The sequence below is a fragment of the Pipistrellus kuhlii genome, unplaced genomic scaffold, assembly GCF_014108245.1.
Source record: "Pipistrellus kuhlii isolate mPipKuh1 unplaced genomic scaffold, mPipKuh1.p scaffold_m20_p_46, whole genome shotgun sequence".
Taxonomy (NCBI): Eukaryota; Metazoa; Chordata; class Mammalia; order Chiroptera; family Vespertilionidae; genus Pipistrellus; species Pipistrellus kuhlii.
Window position 1 is genome coordinate 2,024,938 of NW_023425547.1, and position 10,810 is coordinate 2,035,747.

A 10,810-nucleotide genomic window follows, 5' to 3' on the forward strand; every position below is an offset into this window, starting at 1 on the left:
CACTAGTTAATATTTATTTAAAAGAAAAACTTTCAAGATGAAAATTTTGGTGGGTTTTATTGGACTTGAATAGAATAGGGAGCTGTGTGGTCTCAGTCTCCTCTCAGAACTGCCACTACCATACAATGTAAAGTTTGACATATTTGTGGTACCTGAGTGGCTGATTGTACTTTCCTTTTGGTGAAATAGCAAAAGCCAAATAAAAAGGCTATAACATCTGATAGAATTTTGCCCAGGTCCAATACTGAATGTCTGAGTTGCTTTAGAAGAGAAGTGTTGGCTGTTTTATTTCTCTGGCCTTCAGTACCTGCTTCCTCCCATATATACACCATAATCTGAAGATCTTTCTTAGCAGTAAAGTACTTTATTTTATTAAGAGAAGCCTATTCAGCAATACCTTGTCAGTAGACTGGCATTTTCACTTTGTCTACACACAGAAACTGCTGTGACCAAAATCTGGGGAAAAATAAACAAGCACAGGTAGAAAATAATCATTACAGTAATTTTACATATACGTTTAGTTTTCAGATAATTGATTTAGTTATCATTTTCTATCCTGTTATTCTAATGCTGTGGAGGCCCTAGCTAGAAATCAGGGCCTCTGTAATTTCTGGACTCTGTAAATTGATTCTCAGCTTATTTTCCCCAGGGTTTCTGAGGGACTACACCCTCTCTCCTAAAAGGGTATTGGAAGGGGTCTACGCTTTTAATTCCACATAAAATATAACTATGGCCTGTTCAAATGTCCCTCTTTGCAGTAGCATTCTGACAGCAAGGAGCTGCAACAGTCATAAGCCAGCTTGGGCTTGGTTTAAGGCTCCAGTCGTGGGCTGAGAGTGGAATTGGGACCATCTCCAGTCAGCCCTATGGCTAGTTCCACCTCCTTAATCTGCTTCCTGGATGGATTGTAAATCATCAGGTCAAACCAGGCCACCTTAAGGATAGTGTCAAGGGAAAGGTGAGGGAGGGATGATTTTTTTTTTAGCTCCTGCATTTTAACTGTGTCTGACTGTCTGCCTTACCTTAAGCAAAACCAGTAGATTATTATTATTTTATTATTTGGGAAAATGGGGGGCCAGACGGGAGACCACCTCTATGGGGAGGACTACCCTTGCTCTGGCCTTTTGCCATTCCTTTTATTGAGATTCTGAGATAAAGACATCCTTTAGGCAGGAAATTTCAACAACAGAAAAATCAACAAGAATTTACATATGATTAACAAATGCTTCAACTACCACCCTCTCAACTAAACAATGAGTTGATAGCTCAGACCATTCAGAGCCATTAAGGTTGGCCAGCCCTTTTTACATTTGACTACTAGTGACTCAACCTAAAGAATGAGTTAATAGCTCTGACCATTCAAAGCCACTAAGTTTGGCCAGCTCTTTTTACATTTGACTACTAGTTTATTTTAAAATAATCTGTTTTCAGAAGACCCTCAGGCATGGATTAAGGTCCTTGGCTCTGGGGCATTGAAGACCTGCATTAATTTCAGAGTCATAAAAATCTAGATAGGCTACCAAAGTCTGACTAGTCAACTCAGTCCAGTTCAACATGCGCTTATGGAGCCGATCATTGTGTGACAGGCCATTACTAAAAAATAGGGGAGTAGAAAGTGGGCTGAAGCCTAATTCCTGCCTTAAGGAGTTCATAGCCTGCTTACAAAGCCAAAGGAGTAAACAGATGATTTCAATGGAATGTGACTAATGATATGCAATAGATGAGAACTCAATGTTTTAAATGCACTGAGAAGGGGCACCCAACCCAGCCCAGGGGCATCAGGAAAGACTTCATATAGGAGGGATCAACAGGTAAGATTCAAAGGAGTTAGTTAGGGAGAAAACAATGAGAATAAGTGTCAAGGAATGAACAACAAGAACCAAGGTAAAGAAGTTTCTAGTATTCATGCATATAAGCATAACCAATGGATGCAAAACTCTGGGGAGTGAGGGCATGTATGGGTGTGTGTGGGAGGGACAATAGTAAGATACATACACATATAATACGTTAATTAAAAAATGAGAAAAAAAATTTTTAAAAAGAAGTTTCTAACAATATTCTCTTCTCAGTGAACTGAAGAGTTAAGAATGAAATATGGTAGCACTCATACTTGGGTAAAAACTGCTGTTTGAATTTTAACCTTGCTATCTGACTTCTACCTTCGATTGCTTGCTTAAACAATAGGGTAGTTACAGGAGATTGACTCCCACTGACTCAGTAGCTTCAGGGGTAGAAACTGTAGATAACCTTTAGTTCTGCTTTTGTATTATGGGCAAGATAGGGCCACATCCAATGTCAAGCAGAGTGTGACTGGGAACCAACCCTGCAGGCTGTCCCCAGTCTTTAGAATTTAGTCTTTAGGATTTAGGAACAGACAACTGATTGGCCAGTTGTTTGTCCTGAGGGGCCAATCAGGGTTAGCCGAGGCAGTGACATCACCGACCTGAATAAAACTCCTGGACTGGGCGAATTTCGCTCTCTTCCGCCATGCTGCCGGCGTGAGTGGGACAGGGCCCATGCTAGCATGGAGATGGCTCTTTTGTTTATTGCATCGGACTCGGCTCCCTGGTGGTCCTTGGGGATCATGACTGGAATCCCCAGCCAGGACCATGAGGGACCCCCATTCCGAAGAGCCTGACTGGCCGCGGTAGGTGTGTGTTTGTCTGTGTTTTTGTGTGAGCGCTCTGGAGGGACTGCCCCTCCATCAGGGCTCTTACCTGGGTGTTTACCGGCTGCTGCGTCAGCCATGGTTTGAGTCCAGATTCGAATCTGTAATAAATTCTAGCATGCTTAATCAAATTGGCTCCGGTGGTCCATCTCTTGGGGACTCGCTTCGTAACAAAGAAAATAAAAAATTTAAATATAAGAGTTGAATTGGTGATAAATAAGAATGAAAAGGGAGGTGACTATAGAAGTAGTTATAGTGTGGATGAAAGGAGACACATGCAAACCTGACAAGCTCAAGGTAAGCCTGAATGGCAGTCTTGCAAACTCAGAGACCTAAAATAACCACAAAAGATGGTCTGAAAACTAAATACTTAACTACAAACAGGTTATAGTGGGTAGTCATGTCCTAGGCTGATATTTTCCCTGACAAAGATCAACTTATATCTTTACTGAGCCCATTTTCCCTTTTGCCTCTAAGATAACATATCTGTGAGATGTCTGGGTAAACTGTAACTTCCTTTTTACCCTGAACCCCTCAGGGCACAACCAATGGCACTGGGACATTCCCTCATTGTTATTGTTATCAAGTTAATTGTCAATTATTAATTATGTTAAAGTATCCTATATCCATCTATGTAAAAGAAGCACATGTCCATCATTTCACTTTTTACCCTATCCCAGAGGTTTCCCTGCTTTGCTTTATCCCACCTCCTTAGTCTGTCACCAATGAATCCCATGTAACTCACCTAAGTCCCTTTCCTTTGATTGCTATGTACAAATACAGATGTAATCCTCCATTCTCCTGAGCATTCTCATTCATTGAGGTTCTGCTTACAGGCATATGTTGACAGTTTGGCTGAAATAAATTCACAAAAATTCTTTACAGGTCTGAATTATTTTTTACATTAACAATGGGAATCTTAATGAATCTTGTCACATTAAGGAGTTTAGTGTATATCCTAAAGACAGTGGGAGATAGGAGTTTTATGTAGGGAAGATTCATCAAATGAAATGTCACTGGAGCCCTGCTGGTGTGGTTCAGTGGTTCAGCATCAACCTATGAGCCAGAAAGTTATGGTTCAATTCCCAGTCACGGCACATGCCTGGATTGTGGAATCCGTCCCCTGTGAGGTCATGCAGGAAGCAGCCAATCAATGGTTCTCACTCATCATTGATATTTCTGTCTCTCTCTTCCTCTCCCTTCCACTTGAAAATCAATAAAAATATATATTTTTTATTTTATTAATAAAAATATTTTTAAACAAGTGTCACTGGAGTGCAGTGAATGCATAAATGAATAAACAAATCTATGTCAAAACTTTAAAATGTGCAATGTCTTTCCAGAAATATACAGAATAAAGTCATAATTCATGGTTCAGTTCTCTTCAAGCTGTTCTAGCCTACACATCTATTCTTAGCTCACTCTGCTCTGTAGCCACATAAACTTTATTTTCTACCCATTTAAAGCTCATGCTATTCCCCATTACTAATTGGTTCCTTTCTCCTTTCTTTTTTGGTGAGTTCATGGTAATTATTTGTGAGAAAGGTCAAGTATTATTTTCTCTCAGATGTCTTTCCTGACCTACAGTTACTCTTTCCTGTCTCTCCATGGCACCCTGTTCATGCCTTATAATTTTTATCAAATAGTGTTGTAACATCCATTTCGCTGAATATTCATCACTTGGTATGACCTCTGCTGCTTGAAAATAAAGATGTCTTATTTACTTCTCCATTTCCAGAATGCCATATAGTCAGCACTCAATAAATGTTGGTTGAAAAAAATCTAAGGATTAAGTGGTTAAAATAGAAAGTTTGAAACAGACTAGTCATTTTGGCACTAGAAGAGTTCAATTGTGAAATGTAGTAGAAAGATTATCAATCTGGGCTGGGGAGTGGGGGGGTGAGATAAGGCTTCAGATTCCTATCTATGCCTTGCCATTCACTGTCTATAGCCATCTTTTCCTGTCTTTTGACTCAGTGTCTCAAGCTATATATTAGTTCAACTGATTTCCTGAAAGATTATCAATCTCTCTCCAATTCGAGAGCTAATTGCTTAGAAGTTTATTATTTATCTGTCCACACTCCTATTTCCTAGAGGAATACAGAGACTATGGCAAGGAGAATAATAAAATATTTGGGTTGAGAATAAAAAATTCCAAGTCACTGTGGTAGATGAACACTGGGAAAGATATCTAAGACTCTCTCTCTCTCTCTCTCTCTCTCTCTCTCTCTCTCTCTCTCTCTCTCTCTCTCTCTCTCTCTCTCTGTCTTCTTATATATAATCTAGCCCCAGTATCCCATCAAAGCCCATGCAGAACATTCCATAAAGTGAATCTTAAGCTACAATCCATAGAGTACATACTTATTCTTTTGCAGCTTTCACACTCCAATAGATTTGTTGTCTGATTTTCTCCAGTATTAAAAAGGTAGGGGTTTTCCTGAAACTTGCTCTGAAAGCAAAGCCACCACAGCACAAGCCAGGTAAGAAAAAAAAAATGAATTAAACATATTAACAAGAAGTGTCCTGGCTGCCTGGCAAAAATTAAACTTAACAACATCTACAAAATGGTGACTAATAGAATATGTCAGTGAGTATTTAATTTGCCTGCTTTTCCTTCAATATGAAAACAGAGCACAGGTTCTTTTCTGATTCCCTTTTCACTACTTCCAAAGTTCCATAAACTTGGCCTATTTGTCCTTCCAAGGTTGAATAATGTTGGGTTGGTTAAGCCCAGAGAAATAAGTATCAGGGTTCTAGGACAGAGTGTGAAAATAAATAATATTGATAATTTTAAATTATAGCATTCGCATGATGCTTTACAGTTAAAATCCTCTTTTGCATAAATCATCTTAGTTGATTATAATAATAATAATACTTTTGTAAGCTGCAGGGCCTTTGCATGTGCTTTTCTCTTTGGGCAGTTCTTGCCACCTATTTCTTTCTAATTTTATCAATGCTTTAGATCTCAGCTCAAAGATCACTTTATCAAGGTAACCTTCCATGACTTTACTGCCCATTACAAGTCTATCAGACTCATTCCACTAGTACCTTTCTTTGTTTCTCTTATTATAATTACAATTTTACATGAGTGGGCATCAATACTTAATTATGACATCTCTATAATATAAAACTGTTCCTGAGAAGTGGCTATCCCATCTTTTCATCCTCTATAACATTTCAGGGAAGGTAAAGGTGACAATATCATCAGGTCTTACTAATGCAATATGAGCACAAGTGATACGTATCATTTCTGGGCCAAAAAAAAATTGAAAAGCAGGTGTGCTTTCTTTATCTTCTTTTTGTACTTCTGCCTGGATAGAGAGGTTTCAGAGGCCCTAGGGTAGTGGTTCTCAGACTTGACTGACTGTAAGAATCACTCAGGGACTTAAAAAATTGATACCTTTATGGTAAACCAGGCCAATTAAGTCTCTGTGCATGGAAACTCAAACATCAATATTTTTTAAGCTCTTTAGGAGATTCTAATAGGTAGCCAAAGTTTGAGAACCACTGCTTAGATATGACTTCTGGATACCTGAAATGTTGTGAAAAATTGCTCTTTGTTGAGGAGGAATATCTATATTGGGCTCTCATGTGAGCAAGAAATAAACCTGATCAAGGAAATGTGGATGATCTGTTTGTTTATATCAACTATTTTACCTTTACTAATATATTCCCAATTTTATTTCCAGAACTTACCACAGGGCTAGACATATATTAGGTGCATAATTACTATTTATTTGAGGAAGGTATTATCATATTCATCTTTACATATTAAATTCAAGTGGTTAAATAATCTACCCAAGGTTGCACAACTAGAAAGCAGAAGTCTGAATTTAAAAACAGTTCTTTGATTACAAAATGATTATATTTCCTACTCTACTATGATGTTTGACTTTGCACATGAAGACACCATAGGAATTCAGAAACACTGGTTCTCACTTTAACATTCCTCATAGGTAACAATTAGTGGGGTGTGATGGTCTCAGCATTCTGGCAGCTAATAGTGGGGATATTAAGACCCAATTAGTGACTAATGAAGGAACAGAAAGCCATTGATTGGAGTTGATTGAAGTTGGTGGGTGGTAATGCTCCTTATCTTGAGTCTTAGGTTGCCTGTTACAGGACAAAGACCTCGAACTTTTTCATGACACCAGAAACCCAATAATTAGAATATAGTGTTTTATAGTAGAAATATAAATACTTTAGCCTGGACCAAATCAAGATCTCTTCAAATAGTCTTGTTGGCTCTATTTTTTCCTGCTTCTTCAAATTTTACTTAACATGTCTACGTAAATACCACCTGCATCATATCACTTCATAACTCAAAAATATATGTTTTCCTGTCCTTTTCCCATAGAAATTTGTATTTTTAAATTAACTAATTATTATATTTTTTATTTTTTTCAATCACCATTTATTGCTCTATGACATCTTCCACCTCCACCCATTCCTCTCCACCCCTGCAATCACCATACTGTTGTCCATGTCTATGAGTTCTCTCTATCTTTCTTTTTTGCTCAATCCTTTCACACATGCCCAACCCCACCTCTGTCTGCCTGCTCTCTAACCATGATTCTCTATCTGTATTTTGCTTGGTAGTTCAGTTTGTTCATTAAATTCCACATATGAATGAAATCATATGGTACTTGCCTTTCCTTGACTGGCTTATTTCACTTGGCATAATATGCTCCAGATCCATTCATGCTAGCACAAAGGGTTAATTTTTCTTCCTTTTTATTGCACTGCAGAGTAGTATTCCATTGTATAAATGCACCACTGCTTTTTTATTCATTCATCTATTCGTGGATCCTTGGGTTTCTTCCAGATCTTAGCTATTGTAAATAACGCTCCTATAAACATAGGGGTAGTTTTATTCTTTCAAATTAGTGTTTCAGGATTCTTCTGATAAATTCCCAATAGTGGAATCACTGGGTCATAAGGAAGTTCCATTTTTAATTTTGTGAGGTAACTCCATTCTGTTTTCCATAGTGGCTGAACCAGTCTACATTATCACTAGCAGTGTACTAGGGTTCTCTTTTCTCTATATCCTTACCAAATTTTTTGTTCATTTAATAATGGTGACCATTTTGGAAAGTGTGCGATAATACCTCATTGTAGCATTAATTTATATTTCTGTGATGATTAGTGACATTTAGAATCATTTCATGTCTGTTGGCCATCTGTATATTCTCTGGGTTTATTCAGGTCCTTTGCCCATTTTTTAAAATTGCATTGTTTGTTTCTTTGGTGTTGAGTTTTTTAGGTACTTTATGAATTTTGGATATTAACTCCTTATGAGATGCATCATTGGTGAATATGTTCTTCCATTCAGTTGTTTGTATTTTCATTTTGTTGATTGTTTCCTTTGCTATGCAAAAACTCCAATAGCAATTTCACATTATTATGCCCAAACCACTTAAAAAAAAAACCTCCATAATCTGCTCCTGTTATATCCAGCCAATTTTTATCTCTGCGCCCTCTTTTACACACATTTTTCTTTGGATGGAATGCCCTTTTCATACCCTATACACAACATCTTCAAATCTTTCTTTATGTTGAGGCATGCTTTCTATTCCACTCTGCACATGTCCCATAAAAATAATCAACTATTTTTATGCTACTCTGACCCATCTAGTCTTTTTCTAGTTGTTATGCTTTGTATGTTGGTTTCATTTCTCTGGAGTAGTTTGTAAGCAACTTGGTTGGCAGACCCCCATGTAAGCTTTCTTTATTTGTGTAATGGTGATGATTGATTAGTTTCTTTACAGAGATAGTTGGCAAGGCACTCCTGAATACATTATTCTATTTGACAGTCACACTCACCCTATGAAATAAATATTGATTTCCTATTTCCAAAAATGTTTATTAAAAATGGGCTACTTGCTAGGCAGTGTGCAGAGAAGATATTTCTAGCCTTTTTTTTTTTACAACAGATGAGAAAATTGAAAAAAATTGTGAGAGAAAATGAATTACTCAAGTTCACATGGTTAAAAACCAACTGATCTATAGCTCCAACTCAGGCTTAACATTCTATATCCAAGGTTCTCTCTATTACATGTTATATCTCCCACAAAATAAGCAGTCAATATTTCCTAATTGAAATAAAATTTTATACATTTGGGAAAATTCATGTATTTTTTTGGAGCAATATGATCAAGGAATATTTATGGGGCACCAATTGTTTGCTGGATATATATGCAAAATATATAATGTTGATGTATTCATGAAAATTAATTACATTAGCATACTCTGTTAAGTTGGAAGTGAATGGTAGGAATGATCCAGGCCTTCTGAGAAAGACAAGAATACTGTGGGTTGGGGTGGACCTGGAAGATTTTAAAGGAAAGGTGAGATTTGAGCTGAGCCTTGGAAGAGAAGTAAGATTTTGATAGATAGAAAAGAGGGATGAGGAAAAGCATTGCAAGGAGAGGAAATACAATAACAGAAGCAAAATCTTCCCAAAGTGTTGGAAGACTAGGCTGGGTATCACTGCTTTGTACCAACAGTAAGAAACAAACTTTTGAGCAAAATGTGTTAAATAAAACCCAGCTGGTTTTGAAGATTGGGAGAAGGTGATAAAGAGGAATCAGAGTGGGAAGCAAAAACCCTGAAATAAGTTACTGAAAGTGACAGAATTTTACAAACTGTAAATTACAGTGCAAATAACAATAATTAAAAGTATTGTTGCTATTGTTATTCTACTTCACAATAAATGATTTGATTTAATCATCACTGAGTTTCATAACTGAGCAGTGCTCATTTTTATAAACCAAAGGCATAACCCTTGCCAAGAAAGGCAAGAAAATAAAATATACAAACTAAAAAATATTTCTTCTCATAGTGCTATGAGCTTATTAGAAATTCAGGAAGACCTGAATCAGCAGGTGGGTGATTTCAGGCACTGTTAGTCCTTCACACTTAAAGTGAGCTTCTTGGAAGAAATAGATAATAGGGAAATACATTTTTCTTATTAAAGAAAAATAAAGTTTGTAAGAATGAATCAGCAACACTAATTATCATCTTTCACTCTGTCCAGCACTTAGACTTGCATAGATTCATCTTTCTCCTGCTCTGACTCTGAAAAATGAGGAGAACTGATATTATACTTCTATATGGAGTCAGTCTTAATGGCTGTGAAACCAATATTCCTGAGTTCAAATCCTAGCTCTAGTTGCAAAAACTTATACCTCTCTAAGAATACAAAAAAGAGTAACCCCTACTTTTCAGCATTCTCATGAATATTAAATAAAATATGTATGTATGGAACCCGGTGTATTCTTCAAATATAAGCTCTTCTTTAGTTCCCTAGCATTATAGAGCATAGGTTTGTGGGTCAGAATAAACATGGACCCACGTTAAGGAAATTAATTTAACAAATTGCAATTGAGTTCCTCTTAAGTGTCATACTCATTGCTAGGAGCCTGAGATAGAGCAGTAAAGAAAGGAAACAAGACCTTTATTTTTGTAAAGTGAACAGGCCAGGTTTTCCCCCCCCCGCAATGTATTTTAACTGTGTGCCTATAATATTTAATTGCACAATGGAATTATAGTCATTGCCTGACATACTTTATCAGGAAGTTGTGAAAATCAGGTTAGATAATGGACATGGAAGAATTCTTGTGAACTGAAAATTATTGTACTAATAAAATTATTGGTGGTGATCTGTGATACCAAGAGGGGTTAAAAAGCATGAGTTGTTAATTGTAAGCACCACAGAGCATATTATCACAGTTTACTGACAAGGATACTGGCCATATTGGGTTGAATATGAGAACGTCACTAACATCAAGATCCAGATGCTGGAGATACAGGTACTTTGTACAGCCATGATGAATTGCTCTCTATACTAGTGAAAGAGAAAGACATTGTCTTTGTGCCTCTTTTCATTACTTCGATACTCAATTCACTCCTTCCCTGGAAGCCCATATTCCCATTGCCTTTCCAACTTTCTTCCTCCTCTAAGTGAATCTGCTTTAAATAAATGATATGGGGAGATTCCAAGATGGAAAGCAGGAGGATGTTAGAGAGTGTGAGTGAGGGACAGAGTGAATGGGAAATGTGTGAATATGTGGTGAGTGTGTGTGTGTGTGTGTGTGTGTGTGTGTGTGTGTGTGAGTGAAGGACAGCTAGAACTCATAGGAC

General features: G+C 37.2%; 1 long non-coding RNA gene across 1 annotated transcript; it reads right to left on the minus strand.

The window, feature by feature from the left end:
• Positions 1-3,338: 3,338 nt before the first annotated feature.
• On the minus strand, positions 3,339-3,481 carry LOC123651303. Its single transcript, XR_006739923.1, has 2 exons — positions 3,444-3,481; positions 3,339-3,408 (listed from the first exon to the last, which is right to left on the minus strand). It is a non-coding gene; the product is annotated as an uncharacterized LOC123651303 (long non-coding RNA).
• Positions 3,482-10,810: the final 7,329 nt, after the last annotated feature.